General features: G+C 37.1%; 2 long non-coding RNA genes across 3 annotated transcripts; one reads left to right on the top strand and one right to left on the bottom strand.

Annotated features, from left to right (window-relative positions):
* Positions 1-58: 58 nt before the first annotated feature.
* On the bottom strand, positions 59-2,694 carry LOC143303024 (uncharacterized). Of its 2 annotated transcripts, XR_013058985.1 has the most exons (6): positions 2,466-2,694; positions 1,854-1,968; positions 1,600-1,713; positions 941-1,491; positions 689-855; positions 59-570 (listed from the first exon to the last, which is right to left on the bottom strand). It is a non-coding gene; the product is annotated as an uncharacterized LOC143303024 (long non-coding RNA). The 2 variants fall into 2 exon arrangements; XR_013058984.1 differs by having other exon boundaries at positions 941-1,713.
* On the top strand, positions 2,682-5,633 carry LOC117164875 (uncharacterized). Its single transcript, XR_004465757.2, has 3 exons — positions 2,682-2,813; positions 4,915-5,300; positions 5,366-5,633. It is a non-coding gene; the product is annotated as an uncharacterized LOC117164875 (long non-coding RNA).
* Positions 5,634-13,927: the final 8,294 nt, after the last annotated feature.

Here is a 13,927-nt window from a genome sequence, read left to right as displayed (position 1 = left end):
ATATACTGAGCACTAAAACCAAATATTTACAAACTATCCATATTTTAATAATATGCGATGAAATATAATTTTCATTCTGTGCCATACAGACTCGACGAGAACAGCATTGTTGAAAGATGTTAAGAGTACAAAGAAAATGAAACACAGAAATTACAATAGTTCATTATTCTTCGTGGTAGAAGATAATAGATTTGAGCATCGAAAGAATCGAAGATGATAACGATGATTTTCTATTATGTAGCTAGAATGAATACCTTGTAGATAGTATAGCATTGTACGATGGCGAATTTTCAAACGAAAAGTTCCATTACGAGTGCAGCTTGTGCAAACGGACCCATGGACAACGCTGGCTAGCATTAAACTTTCATTTTCCACGCGCATCGGGCAACAATGCGAAAGAGGGAAAACTTCTTTGTAAGGTACTCCATTCACAAAGGAAACTGAAGGCACAATGGGCCACGAAGGTACAGGCGCACGAAAGTGCGCCAAATGCGAAATGCCAAAGTATTTTCTGTTCCGAAGAACCTCGTAAATGTTGATAAGATTTGTTGAGGAAACGCGTGGATTTACCTAAGGAGGCATTGTGTTATATACAAGCGTTCTTTTCTATAGGTTGCCTTAATTTATGTACTTTCCATAAAACATAATGTACAAACTGGTATATAAATGAAATATCGTTATAACTCACTTCTTTCCTCAAGAAGACGATGAAATGGACGAGAAGTTAAGGAAGTTTGTCCAATACATATCTCTTTTATATACATGTCTATTGCCCAATAGATATAGTTACTAAATTTTACACTTGTGCACTATCATGCACAAAAGTTTCTTGTGGACGAATCTCTTTCTTCTTTTCTAAAACAATTCTCATAAAAATCAACAAGTTTACCAAGTGTACTCAATAAATTCACATAAAATCAAATGCAAAAATGCAACAAACCTATTTCATACCACTTGCCTGCTACAATCGTTTATTTCATCCAGACTGTGTATATACAAATGCAATAAATCATCGCGAGATCAGAGTAAAAAGCGACCATCAGTCACGGTAAAAATTCAATCGAGCAAAGAGCTCGATACAATTTTTCAATCGAGTCAAAGCTGGTGAGAAATTCGAGATAACAAGCAAGTTTCTGAAACTTCGCTGAGAGAACTGTCGCGAGACGGATTACGCGTTCGCCAGTGGCCGAACAATTCTTGGAAATGGATCCAGCGAGCATCGGAGGAGGCCCCATCGGAGAATCACGGTGTTTGATCGCGGTGTGTAAACTTGGGACAGAAATACGACAGTCGAGAGGACCGCGATGTGTGCTGAGTCATGAGTATCAGGACTACCGAGCTCCCAGGTGGACCAGCTCAGCAACCGGGCTTTGATATCCTAACCGTTGCTCGCTGTCGCGTTGTTCTAGCCCTCTTTGGATAAGTTACACGCGAAACTACAGTCAGTCATAAAATGTTACACGCGAAACCATAGTCAGTTTACACGCACCTCTGAAATATAAAATGTTCCAGTAAAATCGTCAGTTATACAAATTTAATACATTACGGCAGATATTGTTAAAATGTAACGCAATTTATTCACTTATCTGTTATATTTACGCGATAAAAATAGTAGGTTTAATATTATGTTTATATTTTCTAGTCCTCTCCTCTTGCATAAATATCAATATTGCTTTGTTTCCTTGACGTTGAGAAAATTAAAGAATCTGCAATCTATGATATAATTTTCTGCCCAGATTTCTAACAGTTAAATATTAAAAATTATGCAATTCCTTTTAGAAATACATTAATAATAATTGTATTCATATGTAAGAATCTGAATAAGTAATTTTATGACAAAAGTAAGTACTTACGTTTTTAGATTCTTTGGTATGTCTAGATTTTGGTGATTGACGTCACGATTTTGACGAAAAGAAAGAATATTGCAAGAGGAACGCAGGCGGAGAATGTCAGGTTAGGTTAGGTTAGCTAATGTTTGTAACAAATAACAAGAAATTTTTATATATATTTCCAGATTGGTTTCAAATGTTATCAATATAAGTATAAGAGTCGCGTCCTATTACAGCGTTAATGAAATTTTAAAAATAATACTTTTAAGAGTTGGGAAATTAATTGAGTTGAATAATTAATGTAATTTAAATAGAATATATACCACAACGATACTTTTATGACATACTGATACTCTTATTAAGGAATGTATGCAATTTAAAATTCATAACCGACATCAAATACCAGTCTTATTAAAAATAAAAGATACTCTAAAATGTTTACGCGGACATTTTGTAATCGAGGTTAAATTTTCATTAAAGCTACGCTTGAAACTTCTTTATACATTCCCATATATAATTACATAAATTAATATATCGAGCTGTATAAACAAACGTTATGCATAATATAGCTAACGATTTATAAACACAGAATATTACATTGTACAGTTTATATATGATAAGAAATGAATTACTTACATGTAAATAAGCGTCTTCCGAAACAAATAATGAATTAATAAAACTACACATTACGTAGTCACACTTGCCAAAACTGAATATTTCATTCTGTGTCAACGTACGAAATTCACGCACATCCGATGTTTTCTTCGGAAAATGTCGAACATGGCCGAAGATATACGAAATCATTCATGTATGTGAAAACCGGCTCCTACCGGCAGAGTTCGCAACGTACAACGCTTTGAGTGGACGTTCCATATCGTATTAATTCTTTTATGCGCAATTCGTTTGTAATTTAGTGCGAATAAAGTGTAAAGATCAAGACTGTGCAATCAATCGAGATCCTGTATCCACGACAGCGTTCTTTATGTAAGTGTTGTTCATGTATCTTACTCGTATGTCGTATTATATATGAATTTCGATTATATGCATCAATTATACGTATTATACAATCTTCGAGAACGAAAACAGTGTTTCGCAGAATGTAAATATTATTGATTTTATTTCGAAGTGAAACTTGTGAATTCTATTGACGGTTTCAATTGTGCCTCGATTTTCGCGTGAATTAATCGTTTTATCGTTTTGTTATTATAAAGTAAAATATAGGTTAGTGCGCAGTAGCAAACTATATGTCAAGTGTATTACTGTTAAATATAACCTATCAGTAACCGCAAGTATGGTACGAAAGTAGAAGTATATCATCGTAATTGTTACACAAGTATTAGGATTTGTAATATAAATCTGATCTAAATTGAAGATTATTAAAATTTTGATCGTTTAGCCCTCTAATAAATATAATACAATATAATAAAAGGGGAAAGAATTCAGACTGAAAAATGTAGATAATAATTATTTTTCCATTCTCAAACTTTATTGCATTACTTGCATCAGACACACACAAAGATGTTTATAGATGTGTAATAATAATTAATAATAATTATTAATATTGTGTTACAATTACTGTGTTACACATAACAATATTTAAGAAGATATTTCAATGACATTTATAGTAATATAACCATTTACTGGAGTCTCTCGTGTTCCTTCTCGTGTTACATTACCAAAAGATTAAAACATTTTAACTACGATAAACTCTTCCTCCATTTTCACTTAACCACATCGAATCATCAAAATACAGATTTCTCTACCAAAACTACTACTTCTAACGATCCTAATTCCATTCAAACGCAATCAAGTTTCGAGTTTCCGTGCATCAGGAAACTTAATATCGAATCTTTCCCCTATCTTCGATCAGAATTACCGATTCACCTTACCGCAACAACCATCCCTTTCACTTACTCTCACTACTACTATCTCACATAGTCGCGTGTCGCGTGCCAAAGAGGACCGGATAACGCGTTCGACAGTCACGCAGTGGTTGCTTCTTTTAATCACGAACCTAAAAAGGGGCCATCGATTTTTCACATTTCCCCGAGAGACACGCCCGTCTCGCGTGTCTACCCATCGAAGCATCGTCAAATCAAAGCCCCTCTAGCGTGGACTTAAAAAAAAAGAGAGAGAGAGAAGAGAGAAAAAACAGAGGAGAACTGGCTTAATCACTTGGTCGTTTGTCGCCTTCGTTTAACCCTCGAATGGTATGAAAAAGAGGGTGGCTTTTTCGACGACGCGTCGAAGCTTTTTAGCAGGATGTCACGCGTCCTCGTTCCACATGAGCTTGTAGCAGCTGTTACGCGCATTCATCATTCCACTGATGTCCCTACGTATTATCCTCCCACGGAGTATTTGCAAAACAGCCCCTTCAAACAGATTTCGCTCCTGGATAGCGGTGGTCGGCGTTTCCAAGCCAGGAAAGCAATGCGATCGTGGAGTTCAGCGAACCACCCCTATGGTAAATATTACGGATTGCCGGAACTCTGTCGGCTGAGACTCATTACCCGATGCCTTCGTTCTTTCGACACGCAAGAACGTTAATTAACGATGCGCGTTTTTGCGCGAAGCAAGATCAACTCCATGGAAGTTTGCGCTTTATGGTTAGGGTGAAACTTGTATGTTTTTTGAAGTTGTCGCGGTTGTAGTTTGGGATGGGAGTTTGTATAATTTACAGAAATTGAATTTTTAAGGTAATAAGGATAAGGAGATGAATGACGAAGGAGTTAATAAACGAAGAACATTAATTAATCAAGTTCAACTTTATAGTTAGGGCGAACAAAGTTTGTTAAAGTTGTTGCAGTGTTTGCGGTTGTTTTGTGGTCTAGAGAATCCGTTGTGTAATTTAATGGAGTTAGATTTTTAAGTTAATATAATCGAAGACGATGATAATGAACGAATTAATGAACGATAATGAACGGAGAATTAGTTAATTAAAATCAACTGTGAAATGCTTTTTCATTCGTATACACAGATTCGATCTCATTAGATGAAATGTTCCTAAGCACAGTAATTCAATTCATTTATTACATTTTACTACGAAGCTTTTACGTAATACATTAACGTGGTTATAAATTTTCAGTTCGACGAAATGAAATTAGCACCCTCGATAAAACAACGATTCCACGAGCGAACGAATGAATCATCCATTAAAGTACCCGACGCATCAAGTAGTAGACGAACAAAAACCTATCTCGACAGGAGAATCTCTTCTTCGAACCCTCTCCTTGCTCACCTTTACTCGACATCAAAGGGTTCACGAATTCCGGAAATGCGCTTCTCGAAGGATCCCCAGGCGCTCGCTCGAAATTAGCGCGGATTCGTCGGCGTGGTGACGTTGGGAAACGCCTGGGTAATATAACTTTTGCTCGTAAACGGAAGACAAAGACAGAAAGAGAGAGAGAGAGAGAGAGAGAGAGAGAAAGAGAGACTCAACGTAGGAAGAGTGGGAAACAGGGAGGGATAAAGGTATTTGCAGACAAATCAGTCGAGTTCTCTCGCAACGTTAAGCCTGCAGAATCTATCTAATTTAGGGTCATATTGGGAGACATGCAAGATATACCGATGGCGTGTAGGGGAGATTTGGCCCGAGGACCAAACCACTAATCCTTGCGTAGTAATCGATGATTTCCGCCCCTAAATTGTTCCTTCCTCCGTGGGGCCATAGACCAGGATGAACGAAGCTTAAACGAGGGAACCGCGTTGTCGGCGCTTTTGTTCTTCTAAAAGCGGCGGTAGCGACAACGATATAATTGTTTTGATTATTATTGGAGACAGTCGTCGAGTTGCCTGTTTATATTGTAATTACTAAGAGGTGGGTATTAGAGGTTGATTATTGCGTTGATAATTAGTACTTAGGATTAGCGAGATTTTTAAGTAATTATGAAGATATTATGATATTCCTGGAATATTATTTAAAATGTAAATATTGTTTTCAGTTAAAAAGTAAATTCTGAAATTACGAAAATTATTGATAATGGCTGTAGGTTCCGCGTACCGAGTACCGAATATGAATTCCAATACTCGCGTCGAAAATGCTACGTGTATTTAATGATCGAGTACCTACAACAATTCTCTATTTCATCTTAATAATACAAGATATATTAGCGAAGCGATTAGGATAATAGCAAAAAGTGATCATTCCCATCTCAGTACAAGAGACAGTTTGGTAATTCATGTGACATCGTGACTATCTTGAGACATCTAACGCTAATGAAACGCCCTGGGCCAATAGGAAATTGCGCCTTGGTAAACATTAATAAACTTACACACGCGTCACATTTACTGACATATCGAGGTATAGTGGAATGTGTACATAGTTCCTAATTTCGATAGTAACTTGTTTCATTAAGGAAATGTAACAAAAGTTCAGAAATTTGATTCGTCTTATACTATAGAATTTCTAAAAAAAACTTAAGAGCTCGTATAACTTAAAATAAAGAGGATAAAAGTGACCAATATTATCAAATATTATAATTTAAGTAAATAAGATATAACAATTAATCGATATTGTAGTATTTAGAAAATCATCGCGCAATAAATGTTCAGCTTCCTTAAAACTTGTAAATTCCAATATATGATAAGAGATCTCAATTCCAAATTGTTAAAACTGCTCCAGGAAGATTGGAATTTTAGAAAATTGATGTGGTAAGGGACCTTCTGAATTCTTCATGCTGTTCAAAATATTATTTCATTTATGAATTCTTTTGAGTACAAAAATCAACGAACGTCTCAACGTTATTGCACAATAATACAAAAAACAATTTTTCACATTTCATAATTTCACATTTTTAACAATAGATTTTACTGCCATTGTAAGTATTGTAAATATAGATAATCTTTTTCACAAGATTATCTATATTTACAATACTTACAATGGCAGTATAATGTTTTGTATCATCTTACAATAATCATTAAGTAGAAATACCGAAATTATACCACTCTCCTCGAAGGAATTAACTTCATATTTAATTTCAAGAAACTCGTCAGCCATATAATCGTTCGATAAAAAAGCAGATGTGGTAAAGATATCACAATCGAGCGGGACAAATCTCGTTCGATAACTGATTAATACGCGGCACCACGAGAGCAAACCGGAAATCCTCTTATAAAAAGATTACGCTGGGACGAATTTAAGGCGGCAACTAATCACATAATACTTGCCGCGTGGTTTTAAGAAGATTAACGTTCCAAGGATATATGCCGTTCGGCAAATTCTCCTTTATTTATGCCCGCGGTGTTCAAACCACGGTCAGAAACGCAAGCGCGCGAATAATTTTCGGAGGTAACTTTCGTACGAGAGAGAGTATGGATTCCGGAATGCATATTTTATTCGATAACTTCGTAATACCCGCGATACAACTGGTTGCCGTCCGTAAATCCACTGCTTCCGCCGCTTCCGTCCGAACGAATTTAAAGCAGCAACTAATCGCGTAATACTTGGCTTAGTTTTAAGGAGATTAATGTTTCGGGGTTGCGTGCCCCTTCGTTCCGTTCCTCTGCATTCCTCATATTCTCTTCTGTTCTATCTGTGTCTTGTTTTGTTGTTCGGTACCGAAGAAGATGGATAAGTATTGTTCGTTATATACGGCGGCTCGTGAAAGTATTCGAACACTCGTAGAAACCTTTTACGAATATATTATGTGTGTTATACTAAGCATTTTGAAATTTCGTTAACTCTATGTGGATGAGACTTAGAACAAACATAAAAATGTATATAATGCAAGTATATATTTTGCAAAGATCACGAAAGTATTTAAACAGTCAAGTACTTATTACATCGACAAGTTTCAATAGAATCATTCTTAACATTCATTGTATCTTTAAGATGATCATTCGCGCTGTCTACTAATTTTCTACTAAATATATGCGTTTGTCACGAATGTCTTGTAACTTCTACATATATTTTCAGTTTGGCTTGGAATCTTGTCAACATCATCATGACGGCCGTATCCCATTACAGTGGCAATGAAAAATGCAACTACACGTCCTGTTTAAATTATACACTATACTTTTGCACGCACTCATCGATGGATTCTTTCATATTCTACAAAAACTTCTTTCCGAGAAAAATCGTTTTAAACTACCTTTAACCAATGAATCCACTTTAAGTGGTACAAGTTACAACGTACCCCTTTATCTTCATCATAGCTTTCAAGATGTCAAAACGATCTGCAATATATGTACAAGTTACCTTCCCAGAAAGCTTGTTCGCCTTAAAAACTTCCATCAGGGGAATAACAAAAATGTCTCGGCATGTACAGCGTGTCTTGGTGAGTTAACAAAGTTTTAAAAGAGATCAGAATTGCCGGGTTGCCTGGCTCTTCGTTACCGCGTCCTTCTTTTTCCCTGCGAGACACACCCTTTCCTTTCCGCTTCCATTAACCCTCCCCACTTTACCGATCCCTTCGTTGTTTCTCCGTTTCTTCGTTTGCTCGCGCGCGATAAAGGCTCGCGTAATTATACACGGCCGCGAATCAATCCGTTCGAAACGTCACAGCCGTAGGATTACAGAATAATAACAGTGCCGGCTGTTCGTTATCGCGCCACGGCTGGGTTTAATGCAACCTGCCACGTGAACGAACGAATTCCTGATAAAACGGGGTCGACGTGTTACTTTTGAGGGAACGAACCCATTTATCTTTTCGCGGGACCGGCTAGTCCTGAGTATCCGAGAGAACTGCTTTATATCTGACGATGCTTCCGGAATCGCGATCGCGATCTCGACGCTTTATTCGATACGATCTGCTGAAACCTTCGTCCGTGTTGTGCCTCCTGTAGGAAAAACGCTTGACTATGAGACTAGCCATGAACGCTTTGAACGTATTTCACGTAACGAGAACGGGGAAATGCGTAATCTTTGGTAAATTAGATTGCTGGTGAAAATTATTTCCGGAGACGATACCTAAAGCATTTGTATCGTAGTGTTTTGAAATGTCGCGTAGTATTTTTTAGAAATGACTGTTTCAACGGATGAAAGACGATCTTTGTAGACACATACTCGTGTGTCATATAAAAATGTAATGGTTAACACAACTTAGTAATATCTAATCTAACATTAATAATACTCAGCGCATAATATTAAAAATACCCTTGCTTTAATTCTTTAACATGTACGTTGTTATTAACAGACACATTGCATTTGGACGACTTACTATTTCATCGAATATTCGTTATCCTCTTCACATCTAGCGAAGAATATTGTATCGTCATGATAAGTACGTATATGGTATCGAGTGGTGACCGAGTAACATTTTTACAGTTTTTTCAAGTAATGATCGATAAAGTGAAGCTAAATGCAAAGATACTTATTTGTATTATTTATTTATAGAAAAACTATACTGTATCTGGGGAAAGGAAATAAGGTTCCAGTTACAGAAACAGTAAAATTTTCTTCAAATTCCTATACATTTGAAAATTATATATTTCAAACGGAGAAACCTTCATTTCTTCCAAATTTCATCGAATCATTTAGGATGGTACCCGGACGACGAGCCGCGGGATTCACGGGAGCCCATAGACGATCAATTGCGATCAATTTCAACGGGATTAACTTTCGACCAGACGAGAAAAAAGAATCCATAAATTCCCTTAAGAGGTCTCTGTGAACTTTCCGCTTGAACACACCGTCGAGTCGTCGTTAAGCCATCGAAGTTCGCTGCTCCAGACCAAAAAGCGAGAACCGAGCGAAGGAAGGAACGAAGGAGGAGAAGAACTCGAGAAAACGAATTGCTAAGGTGGACGTCGACGGGGCCAAATCCGATGGGGTCGTTATGGACGTATGGAGTCAGTGCCCCGATGAAACGTGGTGGTAGCCACAAGGTCTTGAGTGTCCTTAGACATGAAATCGCTCGTCGAGAAACGTAGCCTGCAGAAGATCTCTGAATTTTTTGATAAACTGCGAAGAATAACACGAAAAATGTGTCTTTTTTAACGCTACATGTAACAGAACGGTCAAAATGATCAATTCATAATTTTTCACAGAAATTTTATGGATTTTTAACGATACATTTCTTGGGACTTAAAGTTTCTTTTTTTTTTTTTTTTGAAAAATAGACGACTAAGGTTTTGAATTAGGTTCACTTGCATTAGATATTTTTCATTTTGATCTCCTCGGTCCGAATTTTATGCTTTAGTCGATAGTTTGACTGTTACATATCGGTATTATGTTTGCGGAAGTTTGTGAAAGATGGTCTGATCAATAGAAAAATTTTAGGAACATCGCTAGCCTAACACAGCCTCACGTATACGCTCGAAAAATTCTGTAGAAACTTTTTTAGAAAACAAAATATCGTTATGAAAAAGTTCAGTCCTGAAGAATATCGTTTAAGTAGATCGGTACAATTTCACATCACATTTAGAAAGGGTTAGAAACGTTTCATTTCCGGGAAACTAGTTAGCAGAGACCGTCTCATTATCTAAAATGCCTCAAATGACCCGGACTCTTAAGTCCCTTCTAAATTTTCCACCTACAATAGGATAAATTATCACGAGTGCACTCTCATCACGCGAAATGCGTTACTCTTCTGTCTGCTCGTTGAAACAGGAAAAAGTTGGTAACCAGACACGAAATAAGAAGAAAGATGCACCAGCCTGTGGCGCTTTGCTAAATTTCTGCAAAAGTGTCGCTCTCAAAGAATTTCACGAAATTTTCGTGGAGGTATTTTTGAAAGTAAATTGCCGTTGTGATAATTATCCTGATAACAAGAACTCTTTGCTCGACGGTTTAATAATCCAGCCTTAAGCGACGGCAAACCATTAATTCGAATTTATAACCGACGCTTTAATTGGTTGTAAAACGAAGCGCGATATTTTATTTTGGAGAATGTAATAAGTTTCTACCATTTCAAATATTTCCTAAAATTTTCCTCCATCTGTTTGAAACATTCAAGTAGCAAAATTGAGAATATACACTAGAAACAAAAACTTATACTTCTATTGATTCGAGCATCTGCATCGTATATCACTCACACGCTATGAATTTTCAACATACATTTACAAATTTAAAGGAATGAATAAATGGTGAAAAATACATCGGATTAGTGAAATTTATCCCTCTAAAAAGATCGTTCTCTGTTTCTTTGACACTTCATCGTTTATCGTCGCAACTTTTCGATTATCAATTAAAGGAAAAATGCCTATAATCTCTCGAGTGTATAGAACATAAAAATAAGCTAAAAAAAGAAGCTGAGTGACAATCAGAGAACGCGATCGATGAAATATCGATCGAACGGAAAGACAAACACTAAGGTCGATTGTGAGAAAGTTCAAAGAGTAGGAGAAGAAAAGTTTAATGCAGAAAAGCAGCAAGTGGGTCAAAGTGGCGGATGGAGATAGAGAAAAGAAAAGACAAAGAGATAAAAGGGGCAGACAGAAGAAGCTGAAGAAGAAACGAATGAACAACAGAGAAGCAGAAAAAAAGGGGAAAAGGACGATCGCGAGTGGAATAAAAAGGGATCGTCAAAAAAGAAGGAACGTCTGGGAGGGTAATGGAGAAAGGAAGCGGTAGAAGAAAAAAGAATAATGAAGTTTCAACTTTGAAGAAAAGAAAAAATGGCAGGAGTCATGGGGTGCTACATGCACGGGGATAAATCGACTGTGTACCGATTTCACAACGTGCAGTTATTTCGCAAAAGAAGAGAGACAAAAGCTGAAACAACCATTACACGGACGTTATTGCACCGAATGGTTCGTTTTCGTGCTGGAGAGGATGGACGGTAATCGAAACATCGTTGGTCACTGCTTTTTGTTTTTTACCTTTCTTCTCTATTCGACCGGTTCTGAATTCGCAAGAATCACCTATTTGTTTAACACTTTTTCATCTTTTTTTTCAATTTCCAATTCCTTTTTTTTTTATTTATATGTAGTTTATTTCAGTCTATCTTTTCTATCTTTTTGTTGGCCGCATTTAGGTCGTCCCAGGACGAATTCGTTTCGAAAGGTCCACTAGATGCGTTCGATCGACCCGCGAGGACTGATGTACGCGAATCGATGATAGCGATGATGACCCAGTGTTTTTAATAAAGTTCCGGATAGATGCACCTGTCAGATCGCTATGAATCAAAGGGACCTATTCTTTTAACGTACTGACAGCAACTGATGGAAAAGCATGTGTTTTTTGTTTTTCGACCACTGATCAACGGAAAAAATGGAAATTAAATTGTGTATCTTAACGCGTATCTCCTATCGAGTATATAAAGTAGAATGATATAAGCCACAAAAAATAATAACCATTTATTTATTTTTTATGTCCTGCCAACAAGTAAAAATACATTGTAAAAATTCAGAATCCATCAAATTCAATAAACATCACCCACTCTTATACAATTTGCTAAAAACAATTTGCACTCTTGCCAAAAACACTCTACCGAGCACGATTTTATCGAAACTCTTCCATATGGACGAAACAGAGGAAAAATAACTCACGAAAGTTCAAAACGGATCACCATTCGTCTAAATAAAAATTACATATAGCAGAAAAGATATAAACAATCCAAAAATAATTACCACTTATGTAATCAATTATTACGTACAAACTACATATATATTTTAACATTGTTCCCACATTTGCTACAAACAATTTGCACAACTCCAGAAACACTTCATCGGGCACGGTTTTACCGAAACCTCTTCATATCAAAGAAACAGAGGAAAAACAATCCACGTAAAAAGGAAAAGAAAGACCACAAAGGACAAGTGACAAGTGTTTACTGGGAGTTGGTCCTTTATTCCGTTTGGAAAGCGTCTCGCTGACTCGCGAAACTGTTTGTCCTGGCGTTCGGCGAAATATCTCGAGTTGAAGACGCAAAGAAAGAAACAATCTCGATCGGTGTTTCGAGGACGCCGAAAGCAACGTACCGCGAGAGAGTTCACTCTCTCACTCTCTCTCTCTCTTTCTCTTTTTCTCTCTTCCCCTCTCTCTACCTGTCGTCAGAAAAAACATCCCTCGATTTGCCTGTTCGCGGCCTCCCTTTCTTTTTTTTTCTTTTTTTTTTTTGCTAACCATGCAAACAATGGGGACGTACGCGTGTGATAAGCTCAAACAGAGGGAACTCGAGTCAGCGTACGAGCTACTTTCGTTTGCGTTGCTTCGATGGGACTTACGTTCGAGGTTCGGCTTTTGCCACGTGCCTCCAGAACCGGTTCCACTCCTTTCGAGGGAATCTCGTTCTTCACGAGGTTGGAGGTCCTTATTTCGCGGCTCCCCGTTGAAAAAATACTCGAGTGTATCCCGTTTCCGAGCAAACCACCCCTCGAATCGACCTTTCGTCGCTTCTCGACCGGCCTCTTTTCCTCTGCCAGGCGAGACAATCCGAAGAGGGTTGTTAAACATCGTTCGTCTGTTTGGCGGACGAATGTTTTCTCAGATTTTTTAGAGGTATACGCGCGGTTTGTAGAGCTTGTTTGATGTTTGGTCACTCGTTGGACCGATGAGATTCTTAGCGAAAGAAAGGATCAAACGCGGCCGTCGAGTGGGATTTGTGCGTATGTTTAACAGTCATATGTTGTTCTCAAACTCTGGGATGTTCTTTCCTCGGTAAATATTTTATGTGTGGAGTATGATAATTGTTGGATGATTTAAGAAATTGACGAAGAATTTAGCGAAGAAAAATATATATAATGACGGTGTCTTAGTAGAACGCTAATAACATTTCAAAGAGTTTTATGCAACGCATATTCATAAAAATTTTCTACAGCTTGATGTTCTGTTCTCGAATTCCGTATGGATTACTTGTAGATTTTTTCAGGGTTTTTTTCATAAATTTGTGTTAATAGACAGTATATTTATGCAGCAAACTGATTGCCAGAGTTTAAATTTCTTATCATGAATCCGACAATTTCTTTGTATTTCGTTCCATGGTTTATTTGTACTGTAAATTATGGTAATGAGGCATGAAACATACTTTGTCCTGTATTCATCAGAACGGGATAATTAACGTAATTAATAGACATGTTCGACGAAGACACTATCAGCGGCGAAAGCAATTTACCATGTTTCTGGAAATAAAGCGCCGTATCCCGTTATAAATATTCCATTCAAGATGAGATCATTGCATCGTATGAAAGCGTTTGTAATAATTGCTGCATAATTTCCA

This window comes from Bombus vancouverensis, chromosome 8 (genome assembly GCF_051014615.1).
Source record: "Bombus vancouverensis nearcticus chromosome 8, iyBomVanc1_principal, whole genome shotgun sequence".
NCBI lineage: Eukaryota > Metazoa > Arthropoda > Insecta > Hymenoptera > Apidae > Bombus > Bombus vancouverensis.
This window is presented reverse-complemented; position numbering and strand designations above follow the sequence as displayed.